This window comes from Paroedura picta, chromosome 9 (assembly GCF_049243985.1).
Source record: "Paroedura picta isolate Pp20150507F chromosome 9, Ppicta_v3.0, whole genome shotgun sequence".
NCBI lineage: Eukaryota > Metazoa > Chordata > Lepidosauria > Squamata > Gekkonidae > Paroedura > Paroedura picta.
Genome location: NC_135377.1, coordinates 34,056,377 through 34,082,896, shown reverse-complemented (window position 1 = coordinate 34,082,896; position 26,520 = coordinate 34,056,377).

Sequence of the window (26,520 nt, the reverse complement as noted above, 5' to 3'; positions counted from 1 at the left end):
ATCTTTATCCCCAACATGACCATATATGGTCATATTACCCAATAAATGTTTAACAATTTTTAAAAATACATAACCATTAATGAACTCCCACCCATTCAGGAAACCCTGACAAAGCCATCACAGAACCCCAGGGTTTCATGAAACCCTGGTTGAGAAAGCCTGCTTTAGTGACTGATCTCAAGATTGATATGCAGAGTCTGAACTTATGCCTCGCCTCTGCCTTCATCCAGAGTTCTATGACTGCATGCAGACAGCATTCATGTCATGATTTGTGTGTGTATGGGGTCCCCTTGCAGGACGGTAAAGGGCAAAAGTCATCTTTCTCTATGTGCCAATGATTCTCACCTATATGCAGAAACTTCCCTTTCTCTTATTCCTGGCTTCATTGTGCTGCTTGCATTATGCCCATGGGGTTGGAGTCAAGCACTTTGGTATTGGAGAGTATGATAAATAACTGAGGAATGTGGTGGTGCTGTCATATGTAATGGACAGTAAATGGTTAATACTTTAACCCAGTCTTAGAACCTTGAGTGACAGAAGATTCAAATTGTTCAGGTGGGCAGCTGTGTTGTTCTGAAGCAACAGAACAAAGTTTGAGGCCAGTGACACCTTTAAGACTAACAAAGTTTAATGCACACAAAAGCTTATACCCAGAATTCAAATTGAATTCTACCACTGTGAGTGGCAGTTAAGGATGACAGTTTAGAGTGAAGTGAGAACAGTGACGGAGAGTTAAACAGAGTGAGATGATCAAGGAGGATCTTGAATTAGGGAAATAGGATGAGTAGCCCTCTCCTGAGGATAATAGCTCGGAGTAGTCATGAGTGATCCCTATCAAGTGGCTAAAAAGGAAAATTGGAACTTGTGTTAATATTCCTGTCTTCAAAAACTTAAGTAATTTTAAGATAAAGAAGCTTATGCTTATTTATTTAGTGATTGCCCAGATATCTCTCTACACAGTTTTAAAGTCCTCTCCATATATTGAAACAGCTATTTGATTGTGACAAAGTTACCTGATTCCTGTAGCCTATTCACCTTCAGATCCTAAACGTGATACCTACTTCATCATTTCCCCTCAAAACTGAAATAAAGCAATTTGTTAGTACTGAATTATCACCAGCTGCTCATGTACCATGATCAGACCAAGAAAAAAGAGGGATTTCAGTTAGTTTCTCAGTTCCCGGCTGGGCCAATTTATATCTATACAAATTTAAACAATTTGGTGGGACAAACGGCAAAACAAAGAACAAGAAAAAGGACCACTCAGGCAAAGAAATAGAAAAAAGAAATTTGGGAAAAGGAGAACTGTTAGATCATATTTTGGCATAATTCTTGTTAAATCCAGATCCTAAGTAACATGAATATATCCCTGCTCACCAGATTGCATTAGATAACTAGTTCATTGTACTGAGCATATCAAATGTGCTTTGAACAGCATACATCTTGTTCATAGACACCTCCATAATTTTTTGTATTAGCAATACAAACTGCTGGGATTCTGTTACTGACAATAGAATTTTGAACCTATTGCAGAGTCATAAGAAACTTGAGGAAAATTTGTGTGAAAAGTATTTAAATGAGGGATGCTGAAAACTCTGCAGCAAATGTACTGCTTTTGACAGCTGCAGTCATTTGGGAGCTGAACCTCAGATCTCCTCATCTTACAGCTTGTCTAGCTTGAGCTGCATGTCAAACAGCTTTGTAGCACTGCAATAGGTGTAGGGCTAGGGGCTTTCCTTCTTCCTTGTGGCAACCTTTGCACCTATGCAGTAGGTGAAATCAATTTCCCTCCAAGGTCATGGAGGATCAGATAATTAAATGATGCTGAGCATGGAAAACTACAATTGCTATTGAACTGTGTGAAAATATGCATGGTTGAACTGCCGCATATGCAACTGATGGGTAGGCATGATGAGAGAGATGATAACCAAATATAAGATTTTTTAAAATGTCTATATATGACTGGCTGTTCTGTTAATTCTTCATTTAAACAATTGGTAGCAGAGCACAGCAAGGTGGTGGCTGTTAGATCTGTGGGTTCAGAAACCAGGACACTGGGAGTTCATTCCAGCTCTTTATTGTGACTCCAGTTCTAAGGTACAAGGGGCAAAACTGAACTAAGACTGAACTAGAAAACCCACATAAACCTCAGTCTTATATATGTTGTTGTTGTTAGGTGCGAAGTCGTGTTCGACCCATTGCGACCCCATGGACAATGATCCTCCAGGCCTTCCTGTCCTCTACCATTCCCCGGAGTCCATTTAAATTTGCACCTACTGCTTCAGTGACTCCATCCAGCCACCTCATTCTCTGTCATCCCCTTCTTCTTTTGCCTTCGATCACTCCCAGCGTTAGGCTTTTCTCCAGGGAGTCCTTCCTTCTCATGAGGTGGCCAAAGTATTTGAGTTTCATCTTCAGGATCTGGCCTTCTAAGGAGCAGTCAGGGCTGATCTCCTCTAGGACTGACCGGTTTGTTGGCCTTGCAGTCCAAGGGACTCGCAAGAGTCTTCTCCAGCACCAAAGTTCAAAAGCCTCAATTCTTTGACGCTCGGCCTTCCTTATGGTCCAACTTTCGCAGCCATACATTGCAACTGGGAATACCATAGCTTTGACTAGATGCACTTTTGTTGGCAGGGTGATGTCTCTGCTTTTTAGGATGCTCTCTAGATTTGCCATAGCTTTCCTCCCCAAGAGCAAGCGTCTTTTAATTTCTTTGCTTCAGTCCCCATCTGCAGTGATCTTGGAGCCCAGGAAAATAAAATCTGTCACTATCTCCATTTCTTCCCCATCTATTTGCCAGGAATTGAGAGGGCCGGATACCATGATCTTTGTTTTCTTGATGTTGAGTTTCAAGCCAACTTTTGTACTCTCCTCCTTCACCCACATCAACAGGCTCTTTAGTTCCTCTTCACTTTCTGCCATTAGAGTGGTATCATCTGCATATCTGAGGTTGATATTTCTCCCTGCAATCTTGATCCCAATTTGTGACTCCTCTAATCCCACCTTTCTCATGATGTGCTCCGCATACAAGTTAAATAGGCAATGCAACAGTATACAGCCTTGCCGAGCTCCTTTCTCAATTTTGTTCCGTTCTCACTGTTGCTTCTTGACCTGCATATAAGTTTCTCAAGAGACAAATAAGATGCTCTGGTATTCCCATCTCTTTAAGAACTTGCCACAATTTGTTGTGCTCCACACAGTCAAAGGCTTTAGCATAAATGAAGCAGAAGTAGATGTTCTTCTGCTCCTCCCTAGCTTTCTCCATGATCCAGCATATGTTGGCAATTTGATCTCTAGTTCCTCTGCCTCTTTGAAATCCTGCCTGAACTTCTGGAACATATTGCTGGAGCCTAGCTTGTAAAATTTTGAGCATAACTTTGCTAGCATGAGTCTTATATATATAGCAGAATAAAAAGATCTTCCCACAAGTGTGAGGAAGTCAGTTTCTACTCAGTTTCACTTTAAACTGACTGGATCCTGCAGAGGGATCTGTCGCACACTGGTCAATTGTGTTCTTGGGATTACGATCCTGCCTTGGAACTCCATAGCAGGTCTACAAACTTAACAGAGCCAATGAATGAGAAGCTCAGTGCACACTGTCCATGCACAGAATGTAACCTGATGAACAGGTTTGAGTTGCTCTTGAGCTTGAACTGCTTGCAGCAATCAGCTCCTGGTTCATGAGAGGCAAGCAGGGCATGACCTGAACTGTTCAACTATCTTTAGTTGGAACTGGAGAAAATCCAGATAAAAACTGAAAAAACTCTGCTATATTTTCTGAAATTGCCAGAGCCAAGGGCTTGGATCACTTTTCCTAAGAGGTAGGTCTAATGAGTCTGGGACTTTAAAAAACTTTAAAGAGATTAAGGGGACCAGGATACTGCTATCCTTATCCATGGTTCCTCTATATATTTGTGAAACAGCCTGGGGGGTGGAACATGTCTGGCTGTCCAAGTTGGAATAGGGTCAATTAGCTCCCGCCCTCCATCCCTGGACTCTAGCCTCCTTGCAGCAGGTAAGGAAAGAGGGTCCTTGGCAAAGGGTTGTGATGGACAGCCTGCTAAGGAGGACCTCTTGGCCTGCTAAGCAGGGCCTGCTAATGAGGGCCTCTTGCCCTGCTAGGCCAGATAAGTTTGGGAACCACTGCTCTCGACCTAAGCCTTATACAGCATTCAATTTCAGCAGTTTCTCCAACCTACAGAACCTCTCTCCCCCTTCAAGGATCGCTGCCTTGTTGTGGCAAGGGGGCTTGCGTAGTTCAGTGAAGCTATGAGCTATGCCGTGCAGGGCCTCCCAAGACGGACAGGTCATAGCTGAGAGCTCTGACAAAAGGTGATCCACTGGAGAAGGAAATGGCAAACCACTCCAGTATCTTTGCCATGAAAACTCTATGGACAGTTCCAATAGGCATAACGATATGATGCTGGAAGATGAGCCCCTCAGGTCGGAAGGTGTCCAATATGCTACTGGGGATGAGCAGACGGCTAGTACGAGTAGCGCCAGAATGAATGAAGCGGCTGGGCCAAAGCCGAAAGGACGCTCAGTTGTGGAAGTAACTGGTGGCGAAAAGACAGTCCGATGCTGTAAAGATTTTTATTCCATAGGAACCTGGAACGTCAGATCCATGAATCAAGGCAAGCTGGACGTGGTTAAACAAGAAATGACAAGACTGAACATCGACATTTTAGGAATCAGTGAACTAAAATGGACAGGAATGGGTGAATTTAATTCAGATGACCATCAGGTATACTACTGTGGACAAGAATCTCGAAGAAGAAATGGAGTAGCCTTCATAATCAATAAGAGAGTAAGAAAAGCAGTCTTGGGATACAATCCCCAAAATGACAGAATGATCTCAGTTCGAATCCAAGGCAAACCATTCAACATCACAGTGATCCAGGTCTACGCCCCAACCACTGCTGCTGAAGAGGATGAAGTTGATCAGTTCTATGAAGCCCTACAACACCTTCTAGAAGCAACGCCCAAAAATGATGTGCTTATCATCATGGGGGATTGGAATGCTAAAGTAGGAAGCCAAAAGATAACCGGGATAACAGGCAAGTTTGGCCTTGGAGTACAAAATGAAGCAGGGCACAGGCTGGTAGAATTTTGTCAAGAGAATACAATGGTCATAGCAAACACTCTTTTCCAACAACCCAAGAGACGACTCTTCACATGGACATCACCAGACGGTCAACACAGAAATCAGATTGACTATGTGCTCTGCAGCCAAAGATGGAAAAGTTCTATCCAGTCAATAAAAACAAGACCAGGAGCTGATTGTGGTTCAGATCATGAGCTTCTTGTTGCAAAATTTAGGCTTAAATTGAAGAAAGTAGGGAAAAGCACTAGGCCACTCAGGTATGAACTAAATCATATCCCCGACGAATACACAGTGGAGGTGACAAATAGATTTAAGGAATTAGATCTGATAGACAGAGTGCCTGAAGAACTATGGACGGAGGTTCGCAACATTGTACAAGAGGTAGCGACTAAAACCATCCCAAAGAAAAAGAAATGCAAGAAATCAAAATGGCTGTCTGAGGAAGCTTTACAAATAGCTAAGGAGAGAAGGGAAGTGAATGGCAAGGGAGAAAGAGAAAGATACACCCAATTGAATGCAGAATTCCAGAGAAAAGCTAGAAGAGATAAGAATGCCTTCTTAAATGAACAGTGCAAACAAATAGAAGAAAACAATAGAATCGGGAGGACCAGAGATCTTTTCAAGAAAATTGGAGATATTAAGAGAACGTTTCATGCAAAGATGGGTATGATAAGGGACCAAAATGGTAGGGACCTCACAGAAGCAGAAGAGATTAAACAAAGGTGGCAAAATTATACAGAAGAACTATACAAGAGCGAGCTTAACATCCCTGATGACCACAATGGGGTAGTTACTGACCTGGAGCCAGACATCCTGGAATGTGAAGTCAAATGGGCCTTAGGAAGTCTGAGCAACAATAAAGCTAGTGGTGGTGACAGCATTCCAGTTGAACTATTCAAAATCTTGAAGGACGATGCAGTAAAAGTGCTACACTCAATATGCCAGCAAATTTGGAAAACTCAACAATGGCCACAGGATTGGAAAAGGTCAGTTTACATTCCAATCCCAAAGAAGGGCAATGCCAAAGAATGTTCAAACTACCGCACCATTGCACTAATTTCTCATGCTAGCAAAGTTATGCTCAAAATCCTACAAGCTAGGCTCCAGCAATATGTGGACCGAGATCTTCCAGAAGTACAGGCAGGATTTCGAAGAGGCAGAGGAACTAGAGATCAAATTGCCAACATACGCTGGATCATGGAGAAAGCTAGGGAGTACCAGAAGAACGTCTACTTCTGCTTCATTGACTATGCTAAAGCCTTTGATTGTGTGGAGCACAACAAATTGTGGCAAGTTCTTAAAGAGATGGGAATACCAGAGCATCTTATTTGTCTCTTGAGAAATTTATATGCAGGTCAAGAAGCAACAGTGAGAACTGAACATGGAATCACTGACTGGTTCAAAATTGAGAAAGGAGTTCGGCAAGGCTGTATACTGTCGCCTTGCCTATTTAACTTGTATGCAGAGCACATCATGAGAAATGCAGGATTAGAGGAGTCACAAATTGGGATCAAGATTGCAGGGAGAAATATCAACAACCTCAGATATGCAGATGATACCACTCTAATGGCAGAAAGTGAAGAGGAACTAAAGAGCCTGTTGATGCGGGTGAAGGAGGAGAGTGCAAATGTTGGCTTGAAACTCAACATCAAGAAAACAAAGATCATGGCATCCGGCCCTCTCAATTCTTGGCAAATAGAAGGGGAAGAAATGGAGATAGTGACAGATTTTATTTTCCTGGGCTCCAAGATCACTGCAGATGGGGACTGCAGCAAAGAAATTATAAGACGCTTGCTCATGGGGAGGAAAGCTATGGCAAATCTAGAGAGCATCCTAAAAAGCAGAGACATCACCCTGCCAACAAAAGTGCGTTTAGTCAAGGCTATGGTCTTCCCAGTTGCAATGTATGGCTGTGAAAGTTGGACCATAAGGAAGGCCGAGCGTCAAAGAATTGAGGCTTTTGAACTCTGGTGCTGGAGAAGACTCTTGCGAGTCCCTTGGACTGCAAGGCGAACAAACCGGTCAGTCCTAGAGGAGATCAGCCCTGACTGCTCTTTAGAAGGACAGATCCTGAAGATGAAACTCAAATATTTTGGCCACCTCATGAGAAGGAAGGACTCCCTGGAGAAGAGCCTAATGCTGGGAGCGATCGAGGGCAAAAGAAGAAGGGGACGACAGAGAATGAGGTGGATGGATGGAGTCACTGAAGCAGTAGGTGCAAACTTAAATGGACTCCGGGGAATGGTAGAGGACAGGAAGGCCTGGAGGATCATTGTCCATGGGGTCGCGATGGGTCGGACACGACTTCGCACATAACAACAACAACAGAACCTCTCTAATGATCTAACTACAAAAGTGCTTGAAGCTGGTAACCAGGAGGATTTTGCCCTTAGGTCCTGTTTGGTGGCCATCTCAGGCATCTGGTTGACCAATTTGTAAAACAGGGTACTGAACTAGAGTATGCACTTTTATTTTTCTTCCTATTTTTGATTCAAGTCTATTGGACCCAATTTTTTGGGGTGGTGATGGATTCCTGAAAATTCCTGGTTCCAAAAAACTGATTTTTTTAATCCAATTTTTTCAGGTTCACTAGACCAGAGTAGGAAAAGAACCACGGAAAAAAATCCACTAGCAGAGTCCTTCCTAATTAAACAATATGGGGTCATTAGCGAGACTTTACACCTAGCCAAAGTATTGTTCCATTTGATAAGTTTACTCCATACCTCCCACTCTAGTGACTTCATATGCTAACCACCCTATCAGATTCATCCTCAACTCACAACCAATCATCAATCACTTACATCACATCATACCTCCTAGTGGGCTGGCCCGGAAATTTCAAATATTTAATTAACCCTTACACATTCAGAGAGAGAGAGAGAGAGAGAGAGAGAGAGAGAGAGAGAGAGAGAGAGCTGATTGTGTGTGAGAGAGAGAGATTGAGAGTGTGTGTGTGTACATGTTTTTGATGGTGTGTTTTGAATGTACCCCAATATTTCCCAAAAATAAATCACCTTGAGTGTGTTTAATTGTCTTCTTTATTTAAGAAGGGTTTCTCCCAGGGAACAGACCCTGTAAAAATAGGTAGAAAAGATCTTGTGTTACCCAGCCTCTTGCCCAGAATTCCCCAGAATTCCCTTTGAGGGATTCAGTTTGGGTGACAGTAGTATATACATTTAAGAAACTGGTGCACAGGAAGCATCCTGTCTTTTATATCTGGGGAATTGGCATGGCATGCTTATGATATATGTCCTAGAATGGATTCTCTCTTATGCATGTGTCAAATGGACTAAGAACTGTGTAGCTCTGCTAAAGTGACTACATTCATCTGTGTGTGTCTGCAGTGTGCCTTTTTAGGGATGCGTATGTTAAAAATTGTACACATTTCACATTTCATTATATAAGATAAAAGCAAAGATTAGTGAAGATTTCAGAAACCTTGTATATATATTTAGCATCTGTCAGTACAAAATATAGAAATTACTGAACAGTTGCTGGAAAATGAATGTATAAAGTAGGGCATTTGGGGGTAATATTTGTGAATGTTATCACTTGATTTCTTGTACAAAAATGCATTTCAGTCAAGCTACATATGTTTTGTAATATTAATGTTTTTACTGTTTTGGATGAAGTCTTGAATGGGATTTCCCCCCCCCCTTCTGACAGTGTCAGGATCTTAAGTTATCCTGCAATAAACATGAGTTAGTGAATGGGTGAAGGCATCCTTTGGTGAGAGATCTGATCCTTGTGTAGCTTCACACTGCATAGGAAAAAGGGCAAGAGTGTTATAAATAGAGTGTTTTTCATGCATAGTGATCTCTCTTCATGTCTCTGCAGATGTGCAAAATCAGGATTTAAAGGGCCCAGATGATGCTTGGCAGATTTCTTTGAAACAACACCATCAACTGGTTTTCTTTGCTGCTCTTGATGTCCTGACACCTCTGCTTGTTCTGACGGCTGATTCAGACCACTTATTTCATCAGCTTCATCTGTGATGTTGAGAGTAGTCACAGGGAGGCAGGGTTATATCATACCAGCAAACAGGGGATGGGAACAGCCAATGAAAGGAGTCTCTCTGGGAGCCCTGGCTGCTAGAGACAGCATAAAAGAAAGCAAATTCTCCATTAGCTTTTACCTTTTTCTGAACCTCTTGATAGACATATTTTGAAAAAGAAGAGACAAAAATACCTGAGCCATCTGAGAACTCCTTCACCTGGAACTACACTGAAGGATAAACACCTTTGCCATGAGGAACTGCTGCTCTGCTTACTAGATACTGAATTTTGGGATTTGTGCTACAATTATAATTTTGATTTGACAAAGATGATTAAAACAGGAATTGCCCTTTGTGGGTTTGACTGTGAGGAATACAAATTCTGGAGGAATCAGTTTGCTCTCGTCCTGGCCACCTCTGCTTATTTGCATTGTTGTTGTTTTCAGCAGAGCAGATAAACATTCTGGGGAGCTCCACTTCACTTGGACCACGTTTTATGGGACAATAAAAATACCATACCAATAAACACCCCCAATTATCCTGTAAAAGTAAGCTCAACAATTATAGCTTTAAAATTTTTTAATGAAGGGCAATTGCTAATATCTGCCAGGAAAAATATGGAAAATAGCAAAATAGTCAATGTGTACTTTGAAACCCAATTTTACTTAATCTTTATTTACAATATATTATTTAGCTTGCCAAAACTGGTAATGGGCATTCTTTCGAGAATGCTTTGTTCCTGTCGCCTCATGCTGTGACTATAACTTTTCAATGTTAATTTGTTGCCTATGTGAGAATAGACATGGTGTGACATTCCTATGGTAAAATGATCCAGAGGCCACTTTGCCAGTTTGAGAATATTCCTAACCTAAATTCAGAATATTCAGGATCTAAATTAAGCCATTTGCCTGAACTGTCGATACAGACTTTCCACAGACAATAAAGTTAGAGATGAACTATGGGAAATGACTGAGCTGCTGTTAGTCTCAGGCCTCACACACAGTAGGGGAGAACAGTATAATGTTTACATAAGTGAAGCAGAATAGAATAGTGGTTATATTCTAGTCACCATTGTTCTGCTTACGGTAACCGAGACATCAAGAAGCCAATATGGGCCTTGTCAAAACAATGAAAGACACTAAGATAGTGACTTGCATGTTTGTCAACAGAAATGATATCAAATCATTGCTCGGTGGGAAGAAACCCCAGGAAATCCTATGATTTCTTTTTTTTTTTTACTAATTAAGAAAATAAGAATGCCTGCATAATGACTCCCTTAAACTGTGGATCTTTATTAGCAGCTACAGAACAGTGCTGTTGATAGGAAACCAATGTTTTCCTTTGAAACTCCTGTCTTAGAAGTGGATGATCTCTTGTGAAATCTTCAGAAAGGCTCCATGATAACTGATTTGATTTAAATGGAAAGGGAAATTATAGTTGCCAGCTTTTAAAAACAACATAGCAGACAGTTTTTCTTTCACTAGAAAATGTTTGTTTGGCCTTGGTTAGAAGATCCATTATGCAGCATGCGAAGCAGATGTTGATCAGGTTAATGCCTGGATGGGAAGCCTCGTAGAGGAAGGAGTCTCAAAGCAGGTTACAATCACCTTCCCTTCCTCGCCCCACAAGAGACACCCTGTGAGGTAGGGGCTGAGAGACATTCTGATAGGACTGTTTGGTCAGGACAACCCAGCTTGTGAGATTAGCAGATGCTGCTCTTAATCACTACACCAAACAGATTGCCTTGAGTAAGAAATAAGTATATTATAATAATGGAATAATCAAGAAAAAAATAATGTATTTACTTGTAATTGAAATATTTTCTATTAATTTTGTTCCCCCTCTTAATATTTGCATCTATTCACAAGTTTTTTCTTTAAATGATCTTCTCTTTTCTGATGAAAGTGGTGATTCACATAAAAACCTTTGACTGATTCTTGCCTTGTAGCCCTTCTTTTTATTTATGGAGCCATGTCTTCTTATCAGTTTATGCTTTGACTGCAACTTTACAGTATTTTAATTGTATGCATGGTGTTATTATTATAATTATAATAATTTTATTTATATCTCGCCTCCCCCCGAAGGCTTGAGGCAGCTCACATAAAACCCCGTGTGTGAATATACATTTCCCTGCTGGACTATATGTTTGCAGGTAGAACATAAGAGATGGGAAATGACAGTCTGCTCATAACAAAGAAAAACCTTTATAAGTTTCCTGTCAGGTTTGTGTATTATAGTGTGTTATAGTGCAGTGGACTGCAACCTTTTTAACGTTGCAGCCCGCTGCCAAGAGGTGGGGGGAGAGGGCGACCCGGGGCCTGCACATGTGCGGCAACCCCCCGCAAATGCTCATGAGTGGACCTGCCGCACATGTGCATTTGTGCCCAGCGGGAGCGCAAACGCGCACGCAAGGCAGTTTTGCATATGCTTGCATGCTTTGGGCTGCTGCGCATGCGCGTTTGCGCCAGTGGCATGCGGCGGCTGTGGTTCCCTCTCCCCCCTCCTGCAGCAAGAAGCTTGCCAGGCCACAAGCTAATCGGCCACTTTGGTGGCTGATTTACTCGCGGCCTGGCGAGCTTCTCGCTGTGGGTGGGAGCGGGGAGAGGGAGCCGTGGCCCACTGCCGATGCTCTCAGGGCCTGGCACCGGGCCGCAGACCGGGGGTTGGGGACCACTGTTATAGTGTATTATAGTTAGAATTGGGAATGTATTGATTGATGAACAGAGTTATTTTTAAATGCAGAAGCTTGTAATGTTAGCATGTAAATATCAATGTCATAAACTATACTATCAAAAGGCCATCATAGTTTATTCTTCAATCCAAACTTCTGCTCTTCAGTCCATCCAGTGCTGTCTCTCCACAGTGTTGTAATTTTCTTTCAATATAAATTGCAAATTGTCACTAGTTTTGGGCTAATTTTTGATCTAGTATATTTACATAGATCTTTGGAGATTTTTAGCCTTATGATGTTCCTTTGAGTTGGTTAGCCACAATTCAGGATTGTTTGCATTGGCTGCTCTACATAATTAACAAAGCAATCCTAAATTGAGTCACACTTTTCTACACCCATTGACTTCAGTGGATTTAGAAAGAGGTAACTCTGCATAAAATGGCACTGTAAACTACATAAAATATTATGTGTAATCCATGGTCTGAATTATGCCGCTAGACTAGGAGATTTTTAAAAAAATTAAAGAATTGCAGCAATCTACAACAGTAACTGAAAGAAAAGCCTATATTTGAAAATGACACTTTGGTGTGTTTTTGAGCCTTGCAGTGTTTTTAATTATTCTAAAACGAACAAGTGGTATTGCACAAGGGTACAAAAGGCCAAGAAGTGATTGCACAAACAAGACAATACTTGTTGTTAGGTGCGAAGTCGTGTCCGACTCATCGTGAGCCCATGGACAATGATCCTCCAGGACTTCCTGTCCTCTACATTCCCCGGAGTCCATTTAAGTTTGCACCTACTGCTTCAGTGACTCCATCCAGCCACCTCATTCTCTGGCGTCCCCTTCTTCTTTTGCCCTCGATCGCTTCCAGCATTAGGCTCTTCTCCAGGGAAGACAATACTAGACACTTTCTTATTTTAAATGATAGATTCAAATAATTTTACTAAAACATTGCCTTTTTAGCTGATTACAGTTATGAAACAAGATAGAAAAGTCAGCCACAACATTACCATAAATTCAAATATGAATAAGCATCGGCATTAAAATTTAACTATAGCTGAATCTTATCCTTTTCATGTGCTACTAGGGTTTCCTTTGGAAATAATTAGGTCATGTTGCATGAATTAAGATGCTGTAGAATTGTTTCAGAATAATCCTCCCTATTAAAATGAATTAATGAATGTTCCCTTTTGCAGGATTCTTTTAATATACTTATTCTTCAAGGACTATTGCATATTGTTGTTTCCAGTCTGATGTTAGAGAAGTTCGTGAAACAAGGCACATGTAGACATTTGTGACTGTTGAATCTATCAGATAATTTGCTATATATCTAAAATGTGAAACAAATATGAAATATGATATGCATTTAGTCTAAATGAAATTTAGTCTGTATCATCTTGTCTGATCTTAAATGACATTTTTAAAAATCACATGTCACACGGCAAGTGGATGATAGAAAATATGTTAAAATTGACCATAGATGTTTACTCATGAAAATGTTTGCATGAATAGTTGTGTGCTATCTTTTTATCCTTTTTATCCTTCTGAAGAAAAATAAAAAGGTAAAGGTAAAGGTATCCCCTGTGCAAGCACTGAGTCATGTCTGACCCTTGGGGTGACGCCCTCTAGCGTTTTCATGGCAGACTCAATACGGGGTGGTTTGCCAGTGCTTTGCCCAGTCATTACCGTTTACCCCCCAGCGAGCTGGGTACTCATTTTACCAACCTCGGAAGGATGGAAGACTGAGTCAACCTTGAGCCGGCTGCTGGGATCGAACTCCCAGTCTCATGGGCAGAGCTTTCAGACTGCATGACTGCTGCCTTACCACTCTGCGCCACGAGAGATGAACATAAAAAAATATATGTTTAAAATGTAACATCCCCTCTGACTTTTTATCAAATGAAAGTTAAATTAAATATATTCAGGGAGTTCATAGTGTAAGTTTTATTATATACTTTCATTTGGCTAAGGTGCACTAGCAATAAAGAAAGGGTTAATCTTTTCTGCTTCTAAAGATGAAAGCAGTATAAATGCCATGCTGCTCAAATCCTAGATGCACACCAGCATAATCTTCCATTGAACAATTAAGCAAGACCCACCACATGAATGGCCTGTAGAATAGATTTTAAACTTTCATATTGTGTATTAAGGATCAGGGTGATCATGACAAGCAACGCGTGGAGTACCCTGCCTTTGTCACTGAACATTGGGGGTGGGAAATAATAAAGGTAATGAAAGTTGGGAATTGATTTTCCATAAATATTCGTCTCCAAGGAGACTTGTGTATATTGTAAATATACCGTATTTGCCGGCGTATAAGATGACTGGGAGTATAAGACGATCCCCCAACATTTCCAATCAAAATACAGAGTTTCCCCCAACATTTCCAATCAAAATACAGAGTTTGTTACATTACATTACAGTACTATGGGCCACTATGGGCAGCTATGTCTATCCCAACTGAAGTGCACCCGGCGTATAGGACGACCCCCCCACTTGGAGGCATGTTTTTCAGGGGGAAAAAGTAGTCTTGTACGCCAGCAAATACTGTACATCTCTAGCATCAAATCAGTATTTCTATTGGACTGAAGAATGGAAATTTCTTTCTCTCAGCATTAGGTTTTTTTTTAATCAGATAACGCAGTGGTCCCCAACCTTTTTTAGGCTGGGGACCGGCAGGGCATTGGGCCGCGGCCGCAGGGACCGCGCCCGCGCGGGCCACGCCCACGCTTCGGGCCGCGCCCGCGGCCGCGCCCGCGGATCGGGCCGCGCCCGGCCGCGCCCGCGGGCCGCACCCGCGAGCCGCGCCCGGCCGCGCCCGCCGGCCGCACCCGCGAGCCGCGCCCGGCCGCGCCCGCTGATCGGGCCGCACTCGCGGGCCGCGCCCGTGGATCGGGCCGCGCCGGCGCGGCCTGCACGGGCGTGGCCCGGACCTGATTCCTTCTCCCCGCCCTCCCGCAGTAAGTAGCTTCCCGGGCCGCAGGCTTGCGGCCTGGGAAGTTTTTTACTGCGGGGGTGGGGGGGCGGGGAGAGGGAGCCGCGGCCCGGCGCCATGGCCTTTGCGGCCCGGCGCCGGGCCGCGGCCCGCAGGTTGGGGACCACTGAGATAATGTATTTCTCTTAAAACAAAACTAAATGTTTGCTGACTTTCTAAAAGTGGGTTGTCTTAACAATGCCAACATTTTAAACTGTCAGCTTTTTGAGGTGGTATGAATTGTATTATATTTCAATTATATAATTTTTGGTAATTTTATTTGTATCATTTAATGCAAGGTCTTATCTAATGTGGTAACAAGATGGATGAAGGAGAGTTCACTGATGCTTAATTTATCTAAGACCGAGGTACTGTTGACTGGTAGAAGCGCGGCTTGTGGAATTGGGATTCTGCTCCCTGAAAGTACAGTTTCATAATTTGGGGGTGTTGTAGGATGCCTGTAAGTCTGGCATAGTGCCTTTAAAAAGATATATCTGCTTTGCCCACTGCAAACTTTCCTCAACAAGGTAAATCTGGCCTCAGAGTCTCATGCTTAAATCACTTCAAGATTGTGGGAATACACAAAATAATTTGTAAATTTTAGTTAGAGATTACTGCTACAGATAATATACTGGACCAGTGCTTAAAGGGCTTCACTGGCTTCTCCTCACTTCTTGAGGATGCATACTTCAAGTTGAGCCTCCTCCAAACCATTTAGCAACTGGGTATTTTAAGGACTACCTGTTTCTGTGTAATCCTGCCTCTCATGTTCTTTATTAAAGGCAAAGGTATCCCCTGTGCAAGCACTGGGTCATGTCTGACCCCTGGGATGATGCCCTCTAGCGTTTTCTTGGCAGACTCAATACGGGGTGGTTTGCCAGTGCTTTTCCCAGTCATTACCGTTTACCATTTACCCCCCAGTAGCAAGCTGGGTACGCATTTTACTGACCTCGGAAGGATGGAAGGCTGAGTCAACCTTGAGCCGGTTGTTGGGATTGAACTCCCAGCCTCATGGGCAGAGCTTTCAGACTGCATGTCTGCTGCCTTACCACCCTGCATCACAAGAGGCTCATATGTTCTTTATTACAGGTTCTGATTTGTGGAGGAGGTGAATGGCACAAAGGATAGCATTTTATTAGATGTGGAACTCCAGCTGTGGAAAGGCATTCCCCCAACCCTTTCCCAGACACATTAGTGTTTGCTAACTTTTGGCTAAGATTGCCAACTGCCTTAAAAAAACTGCTCTTAAAAAAACTGCTCTGTCCCTTTAAGAGTATCCCAATGCTATTTACCAGGTTATGTTGCTTCCCTGTATTCTGTTAACAGTTTCATCTGCCTAATTTCATATATTAAGTTTCCATTAAAGAGACAGACATTTTCTCCAGGCCATTGGCAACCCTAAGCTAAAACTTCTAGAAAATTGACCTTTTGATTAGTGATGTGCAGTGATAAATGCCAGTGATAAACGCCAGTGCTAAACACCAACTGAGTTTGGTGCTGGGATGGATCTATCCAGAAGGCTGTTCTAATTATTTTGCCCTCCTTTTCACAATTTTCTTGGGTGAGCAGCCCTTTTTTCTTTTTCTTCTTTGTTTTTCTTTGACTGTTCCACCCAGTCATTTAAATGTATATTAGTAAATGTTGACCCAGCCTAGAGAACTGAGGGAGAGATTAAAATACTTCTTTTGTCTTGGTTTGATAATGAGAAGCTGATGGTAAATCAAAACTGACAAACTTATTTATTTTACTATGAGGGGAAGTGTTCAAGTAGGAATTAGATTTAGGATTTAGGAGGTGAACAGGCAACAAGAATGAGGTAACTTTGTATAAAAATAAACACCAGATAATTTGCCACAAATAATTTGCCACTACCCAAAGAAGACACAGCTTACAATCACTGGTTTATTTGCTTTTTTTATTCAGACAAAGTTTTAAATCTTGGGAGAGATTTCTTGGCATTATCTGCTGACATAAACAAGCACAGGCAGAAACATTCATACAAGATCCTGTTTCCTTCCTTATCCACTGGCAAGGGATATTTCCAATTGAAATAAGCAGTGACATAAATTAGCTAGTTAAGTAAACTAGTTGGACCCATGCTCGGTGTCTTGTGTCTCCAAAATCTTGGAGAGCCGCAGTCTAAGTAGACGAGACTGAACTTGATGGACCAATGGTCTGACATGGTATAAAGCAGCTTCATGTGTATATGCTACATTTGGACCAAGGAAGTCTGGATTCCAATTTGTAGTCATGCATGAAGTTTAGCAACCTGGGATGGTCCTTATCTTTCAGCCTAACCTATCTATTGTGAAAGAAAGGTGGGATCACGCATCATCCTGAACTCTTTGGAACAGAGTGAGGGGGCAATACTTCATCTCCTCCAACATCACCTTACTTACTACTTTACACCAAACAATGAGAAGATAAAACTTTAGAGAGATTGCTTTCAAAACGTTCCTTCCCAGACAGACTTACCTACCACTGTCAAATGTGAAAACAAGCTAAAAGCTTGTGTTAAATGGGTTGTGACTAATACACTGCCCCTTTAAATAACTGAGCTTAAATCCATTTGAATGAGCAATATTACCTGTCAGATAGAACTACAGCTTTCAATTTCATTGCACCTGGAGTAAAGCCCATTACTTTTTGCAAAAATGCCATTTCATTCATCCTCTCAGCAGCTAGGAGGTTTGTATTTAATTAGCCACAGACTAGGTGAACTTTGCTGCATCCATCCAGCCACCACATCTCAACCAAACCAAAAGGCCTATAAGATAAAGAGCAACAGGTTTCCAGGATTTCTCTCTCTTTTTTTCAATCCATTTCCTTCTTTCTCCCCGGCAGTCCCCTGGAAGGGCTGCGGCAAAGTTGTTTGTAGTTTTGGCTCATTTCCTATGGATTAGTTCAGTGGTGAGTAGTCTTTGGGGAAACGAGGGTGCCTGCCAATTTCTGTAAACACTACAAGAAAGCTCCTGTTAAATCAGAAGTAACTGCTGCCTCTGTGCCACTGTCTCCCTGTGCCTTTGTCTCTTATGTGTTTTGGTTTACAGCCATTAATAGCTTAGCCTCCGTGAAGTGGTAGCAAAGGGGAGTGTGCCGGAGCAGCAGGCCAAAATTAAATTACAGCAACCCCGCGCTTTGCATTAAAACCTCCACTAAGTGATGGAAGCTGGTAATCGTCCCAATTTCCCTTAAAGACAATGGCCCTCCATGCAACTGAGGACATTCAGTTAATTCATGCTGTCAGCTATCCTTTATTGGCTGCGGGGAATGCAGTATTGATTCCTGAACTCCACAGCAGCACAAAGAATCACTAGTGCATGGTCAAAATGCAGCCATAAAAAGAGGCCGGCAGCTTGAGAAAAGCCGCCATTCCACTGCACAAACAAGGTCAATTAAAGGACAGTGCAGTACAGTATAAATAGCACTGCCATCCCTCTACAGCCAGGATGATATTACACTGGCCGGGTGACAGTAAATAAAAGGGAAGCGAATGCAGAATAAGACGAAGGAATATGGTGTAATTTAATTTCAAGCCTTGCACCATTCTGAAAATGCTATGAATAGCAAAGTATGGTGTTCTTTAAGTGACAGTTAGGGATCTCTGACAAAAGTAATCCTGTCTTAATATAGCTGAAGGTGAACTAGCCTTCAAGTAATCTTTACATGCCAAGTGGTTAATATTTGGTTTGTTAAAGAGTAAGACTGTGACTATGAGGCAACATGCTTGATATGCGCTGGGGTTTTATAATTAATTCTTTTTTTGTGCTCTCTCTGTCTCCAACACTTAATGATTTTAATAATGAAACAAATAGTAGTAATTTTATCAAATGGAGCTCATATGCCACATCATGGTATGGCTTTGAGCTTAAGAGAGTTATTGCTATTGGCAGAAAAGTAAAATGGAAAAAATTGTCACATGCAGTCATACATGCTTTCTGCAACGTTATAGGATCATGAGCCAGCAAAAGGGCTCTTTTTTGTGTATATAACAACCTCTGTGTGACCACATACATATTTTTAAAATCACACTTAGTATTCAGCAATATTTGCTCTGAAATGTAATGGGAGACATAATATGAATATGTGGAACCACAGATATATTGAAAAAGGATACTTAACTCTTTGATATCCGTTTGAATCTTATGTAGGCATCCTGATACAGGGAATCATGAGTAGATTAGAAAAGAACATGAATGCTACTGTACTCCCAGAGGTCAAATTCTCTCAAAAAGCAGATGACATGATGAAGAGGATACTAACACAGAAGTATAAATTAATTAATTAATTAATTAATTCGGTTTGTTAAAAAGAACAATCCTCTTGGCAAGCAAGCACTGATAAGGCAAGCAAAAAAAAAAGAATTTGAGGGGCTGGTTACATAAAAGTGTTATGTAACAAAAATTAATTTTATTTCATGAGAAAAAAAAAGATGTGCAAGGAAAACTGAAAGAAGCTGGGTAGGTCGCAATGTGAAAATGTTGGTCTTTTAACAAAAATGAAGGTACTCTGACTTTGAAAATATGTAACCTTGTTATGGCCTCTCCTCCCTTACTCTGAAGCCTCTGAATGACTGTTTATGCACTGGGAACTTCACTGCCCCAGCTCTCATGCAGGAGTACAAAACAGGGGCAGATGAGGTGCACTAGGCCAAATGCTTCCCTGTGTGGGTGCAGGAAGAGGTGGGGCAACCTGCCACGACTAAAACTCCAGCCTGCAGCCCAGCATGAAACCTCCAGTGCATAAACGGTCAATGTGGAGCACCTTCTGGAGCATGAGGAAGAGGTGTCCAGTTGAATCCAGTCACCCTCCGTATTGAGCTGACAATCTGTACTTTGATGGTCTGTAATGCCTGAGGCTTTACTGAAGACTCTCAGAACATCAGTCTGTCTTTAGAGGTAGACCCCAAAGCTTAATTTTCCTGGGACTGCTCAGGAGAGCTGTGTAAAAACTCTAATTTCCCTCCATCAGAACTGAAGGTTTGGTTTTTAGGGGAAAAAACCTACAATGCTGATGATTTACAGTGCTATAGACTGATTCAACTCTGCATATAGCTATGAACAGCTGAATTCTATTGAATTAAAAAACACCCCCAAAACCTGATCCAAGTATAACTTGGTAAAATAACAAGAGGCTCCAGCCTTTATTCTTAAAATATATCTCCCCCAGGATAAATTCCAGTAACAAATGTGTTGTTGATGTCTATACATTAGATTTCCTCCAGATTTCTTTCAAAGAATAGCTGGTGGATAGCAAAAAAGAATAGAAGTACAAAAATGGTTGGCTGTATCTGCAGCTTTCCACTCTGCCTATTATAGTCACACTAGCAATAATTATTATTATCCCTTCCTTCAAGAAGCATATGGTGGAATATGTTGTCTCTTCCCCTTCTGTTTTCCTTCTAACCCTAAGAGGAAGGCTAGGCTGAAAGAAAGTGACTGGGCCGAGGGCACCCATGTAGTTTTTAACGTTTTATTATTACCTAGTTAGAACTAAAAGTGACATCACACTTCTTCAGATACAATGTCATTGTATCTGAGGAAAGCTCATACCTTGAATCAAACTTTGTTGGTCTTAAAGATGCCACTGGACATGAAATATGTTCTGCTGCTTCAGACAAACATGGCTACCCACATGATACCACACAATGAGCTCCGTCTCCCCAAATTTCACCCCACTAGATACTGACCCCAAAATCTCCAAGGATTTTCTGAGGCAGTGTTGGTAACCCTTCTTGGTGTACTTAATGGGTGGCTGTCTCTAATCTGGATTACTGGGTTTGATTCTACACTCCTCCCCATGCATTCAGCTAAGTGACCTTGGGCTAGTCACAGTTCTGAGAACTCCCTCAGTCCCACACACCTTACACAGTGTCCGTTGTAATGAGAGGAATGGAAGGCGATTGTAAATCACTTTGAGACTCCTCCAGGTAGAGAAAAGCAGGTTATAAAAACCAACTCTTCTTTTTCTTCTCTTACACAAAGCCTGCTTGCACTGACGTCTTCGGGGTGAGTCTCTTAAAGTGGCAGTCCAAGTATGGTCCTCTCTATCAGAAGCCCATCTAAGCTTCCATAATTACAACATTGTAATATGACTTCTCATCAAGACTCCAATACTGAAGCCACTTAGAGCAGCATTAGGAGGAATGACTATCCTTCTAAAGACCTTTATTTCAGAATAAGAAATTCATCTCTAAGGGAATATTGCCAGGGGCAAAAAGATATGTAATTTTGAAAGGGCAAGGAGTGGCATCTTCTTGCCAAATGACTAGTTAGAAGGGAAAAGGTAAATGTGATACAAGGCAATTGCTTATTTCAGGTGGAAATACCAAATGACAATAAATAAGTGAAATTTCATTTGTTCAAGTCAAGATGCTGGTTAAGTGCGATGCAAAGATGTTCCTGAATTTTTTTAATGGTAAAAGTCACAAAAAAACCTGTTTGACACATATGCCTTTTTTTGGAAGTACCATCGTTATGTTCAGTCCAAATGTAGCATGTGCGAAAAGGGTCTAAGAGTCTTAGTAGACCACACATTAAACATGAGTCAACAGTGTGGCTCGGTGGCTAAAAAGGCAAATGGGATTTTGGCCTATATCACATGGAGTATCATGTCCAGATCACGGGAGGTGATGGTACCGCTTTACTCTGCTCTGGTTCGGCCTCACTTGGAGTACTCTGTTCAGTTTTGGGCACCCTAGTTGAAGAGGGATGTAGACAAACTAGAGTGTGTCCAGAGGAGGGCAACAAAGATGGTGAGGGGTTTGGAGACCAAGATATATGAAGAAAGGTTGGAGGAGCTTGGTCTGTTTAGCCTGGAGAGGAGATGACTAAGGCCCATTATGCACGGCCGCCGAAACGGCGATTTCGGGTCACGTGGAAAACGCGGAGGGGGAAGACGCGACGCATACCGGTTATACACGGGGCGGGGCGCGACGGCGGCAAAACCCAGAGTAACCGATTATGCACGCGCCGATCCGGGCGCCGCTTCTGGTTGCGCCCCGCTCACCCGGAAGCTGCGCTTTCTTCCGCGTTTCACTGACGCGGCTTTTTCGGCGGCATGCACCGAAGCTGCAGCCGGTTGCAGCCGGCTCCGTGCGTTATCCGTGATTTTAGTCGCCGCCATTCCACCCCGAATGTGCGCTAAAACCCCCGTGCATAATGGGTCTAAGAGGGGTTTTGATAACCATAGTCAAGTATTTAAAAGCTTGCCATATAGAGCAGGGGTAGTCAACCTGTGGTCCTCCAGATGTTCATGGACTACAATTCCCATGAGCTCATGGGAATTGTAGTCCATGGACATCTGGAGGACCACAGGTTGACTACCCCTGATATAGAGCAGATTTGTTCTCTTTTTCCCCAGAAGGACGGACCAGAACCAATGGGATGAAATTAATTCAAAAGAAATTCCGTCTCAACATCCGGAAGAAGTTCCTGACAGTTAGAGCAGTTTCTCAGTGGAACAGGCTTCCTCGGGAGGTGGTGGGTTCTCTATATTTGGAAATTTTAAAACGGAGGCTGGATAGCCATCTGACGGAGAGGCTGCTTCTGTGAAGGCTTAAGGGGGTGGCAGGTTACAGTGGATGAGCGATAGGGTTGTGAGTGTCCTGCATAGTGCAGTGGGTTGGACTAGATGACCCATGAGGCCCCTTCCAAATCATAATATTCTATGATTCCATGATTCTATGAAATGTGCCTTTCTTCTGCAGGTAAGAGCTTTGAAAAAACTTTACAGTCCTCCAAGTAGAAAGCACAAAGGTGACCGTGTAATGTTGTTGTAGCCCCTGACAATAACATCCCAGCATATGCACCCACCATAACAAAAGAGTTTCCTTTCATAACAGAGTAAAACTTAGTGGTTTAAAGCTAAAGTAGTAAGAAATAAATGCAACGGAGTAAAACAATATAAAGTTACAATTTAGCTAAAGTTCTTGCAAAATTAGCGGGTACTCATTTCTTATATTTATTGAGAAAAAGTTCAAAGTGGCTATTTTGATGGTATCAACTGCCTGCTTTACACAGATCTTATCATAATACTTTTCTTTTCAAAGGGTGGCTAGCAAATAGCTCTGGCCCTTAAAGTAGTCCTGGGCAAAATTATCATGTAGCTTTTGTATGGGGTTGAATTATGCCAGTTGGAAATTATTCAGAATAACTTTTTAAGGAACATCTTGGGTCTCCCTCAGGGAACCTCTGCTGCACACTTAAGATTAAAAGTCAGTCTACCCTCTTATTACAACAAGAATCCAGTTAAAACTATTGAAATACTACAGAAACTTGATTGTACTTCCAAAAAACTTTTGGTAAAATATTATTTTGGGGAGTAGAGAGTGGGAAATCAGTTGTCCAACTTGCTGTCTCCCATTTTGCAATTATCTCCTTGCCTTCTTTAGAGGCTGTAAATTCTTGGTACTCAACCATATACAGAATTGGCTTTTTGAAAAAGATGCTCTTTGAAAAACTGATATGGTCTGGCAATCCAAATGATCTCTGTGGCATCCTTGGATGAAGAAGAAGAAGAGGAAGAAGAGGAAGAAGAGGAAGAAGAAGAAGATGAAGAGTTCTTATATGCAGTTTTTCTCTATCCAAAGGAGTCTCAAAGTAGTTTACAATAACCTTTCCTTTCCTCTCCCCACAACAGACACCCTGTGAGGGGGGTAGGGCTGAGAGAGCACTGATATTACTGCTTGGTCAGAACAGCTTTATCAGTGCTGTGGTGAGCCCAAGGTCACCCAGCCGTTTGCTTTTGGGGGAGTGCGGAATCATACCTGGCTTGCCAGATTAGAAGTCTGCACTCCTAATCACTACACCAGGAAAAAGAAATTCTCCTTCTTGTATTTACTGGATTTAGTAGGCTTTTAGAAATGGTGTTGGAAGAATACAGAGTTTAACTTATCTACTATAATTCACTTTAGATGGGCCTTTGGTTAAGATTTGTGAAGTTTTGTTTCAAAGTTGTGTTTTGCTGGCTGATACTCTTTTTGAGAACTGACTTTGGAATGCAATGTTGTTATGAATTAGTATATATGGACCTGCTTTTTATGATAGGATGTTATGGTTTGCATTTTAGATATATTGCAAATGGCTTGAATCCCAGATTTTTATGAGGAAAGCCAGTTTTGATGGATTTTAATAAATAAAAAAGTCCTGTTGCTTAATATAAAGGAATCGGCCTCCCAACAGTGTAGCCCTTAAATTTTGAGTTTGAATAATCCTGAAGAGGAAAAAATGGACATTAACATCAATTTTGACAACCCATAAACTGAAAAGCATCTATACACCTGCATTTATGGTACTTCTTTATTTTGATTCTTATTAAGGTATATAGCATTTTAGATTTTGTTATGTAAGGGTTTACTGTATATGAAAACACAAAATTCGAGACCAGAATATGAGTCACTGAATGGATTTGGACAGGTTGACTAGTTTTCCCCAAGGCATTCTTCTATTAATACCTTATGAATCACTCTTTACCTACTGTCTGTAACTTACTGCATATAAATAAGTATTTTGCCTTAATTTGAAATTTTTTGCCCAGAATCAGTCACAAAATTAATGTCAAGTGGAAACTGTGCTACAGATTTTTTTAAATTCTAATGTTTTATCTCTATATGTTAAATTCAATAGTTGTATTCAAGCTATATGTTCTGAATGGTGCCATTCCAAGTACCAGTGCATCAAAGTGTCATTGGTGTGATGTGTCTTTTAATTCCAATCCTGGCAATGGGCACAGTCTGTTGCAAAGTTCTTGTTTATGAGTCCATTGAAATTAGGAGATTGACACAAGGGAATTTCTTTGTGAATTGTGCTTACTGTGATTTAATTTTCACCAAGAAGCCAGAATGCTTTTGGCAACGAGTATTCCTTGGACCCCAGACAAACATTATATTAATTTTCTTCACTGTGATGGAGTTCAAATTTTGTGAGAAAAGCACATTGCCACTTCATTAGAAAGTGCGAATCTATGTAATTTCTATTTTTAACATATTGATTCATTTCTAGCAGCCACACAAATACCAAAGCTGGACATTCAGTAGCTCATGCAAAGAGGAATACATTCTTTGTAGGATCAAGATCAGTCTCCCCAGTATGCTGTTAAAGTCCTGTTCAGATGTCATAACTGTATGCTTGGAATGGGAGTAGCAGGATCACACCAGCATATTTGTACATTCAACTGAATATCTTCCATGGAGACTATGACATGATTCTTGACTTAAATTTCTATTGTCACGATTTCCATCCATGACCTCCTCACCTCCTTTCTCCCACAGTAGCCCCCAATGCCCCCACGTTCCTGGGATTTAGGGGAACATCTGGTGACAGAGGTCTGCCAATGGATGAATCAGTGATAGATAGATAGATAGATAGATAGATAGATAGATAGATAGATAGATAGATAGATAGATAGATAGATAGATAGATAGATAGATAGATAGATAGATAGATAGATAGATAATTCTGTACAGCACTGTGGCCAGATAAAATTTGTAAACAAATATTAGGTAATAGAAAATTAATCAATAAAAATAATCTTCTGGCAATTATGGAAATTATGTAGGATCCAATTTTTATGCACAATTCAGGAAAACCAGAGATCCTGACTGCTGGAGAAAGAACGCTGCACAGCACTTGCATGACTGCTTGCCTGACTGCCTTCCTACTTGCATTCACTCACTGTGGACATGCTGTCCTGAACAGGGTTTGTCTGTAATTTGGGATCACATGAAGCTTTCATATATAATAACTCAAGACTCCAGTGTTATCTATAATTTTGCCATGGAGAGAAAATAAATGTTGTATTTGGGTAGGCCTTTGGGATGGAGATGAACTGCTCCCCAGTGGCTCCAGTGTTGGGTAAAAGGGTAGTGGGGCTCTGGTGTGCCATAACCACAAGACCCATACTTTAATTTCTTCATGCAAATATAAACAATTTATTTTTGGCAATTCAAAGACAGGCATACTGAGCAATAGAAACAGCACTTTCTGCTCCTGCACAGGGGAGTATTTGGCTCTGTTCACCACATCCACTCCAGATTTGTGCTGCTGCACAGGAGATTGGGGCAGCAAAGTTCCAGTGTGGAAATGGTTTCCCCAGATTCTGTTATCCGCCACCATTCAGAAAACAAGTGGAAGCTTAAAAAAAACAACACACAGCCTTGTGTACTTATCAATAGTTCTTACTAGAAGTCATAAAAGGCAGTTGACTGGCATGGGGAACTCAGTCATAATAATACGCGAGCCGGCTTTGGCATGAACAAGGCCACAGCTTTTATTGAATAACAACAACTAGGGGTTGGCCTGGCACAAGGTGTGGAGCCCTCCCCGCGCAGCCGTCCAGCTGCTGACATGGGCTCAAGGAGCGCCCTGGGTTCCCCGTTCCTCCCAGCCGGGAGGAAGGATCCCTTGCTCCTTGATGCCCTCCCCTGGGAGGAGGTAATTCATGGCTGTTGGGCGTCCGCCTCATACAACCACCCTTACCTCCTGGCTCCGAGCCCCTGGCCTTCCCAGCCGGGTAAGGTCGCGCTCGGTATCTGCCGGTCTCTTATTGAGACCCCCACCTCAGGTCCCAGTCGCAAACTGGTCCCTGGACCAAAGCTCCACCTCGTGCCCCCCATTCCGCAGCTGTGACGAAAAGTACAACCGAAACATAGGGAGGGTGGGAGGGCGTCCTCCTCGGAGCTCGCGGCGCAAGAGGACGAGGGGCCGAGCACGTGGCGCTTATAAGCGCCTTGCCCCCGCCCCTTGCGCCGACCGACGTTCCGAGCGCGCCTGCGCTC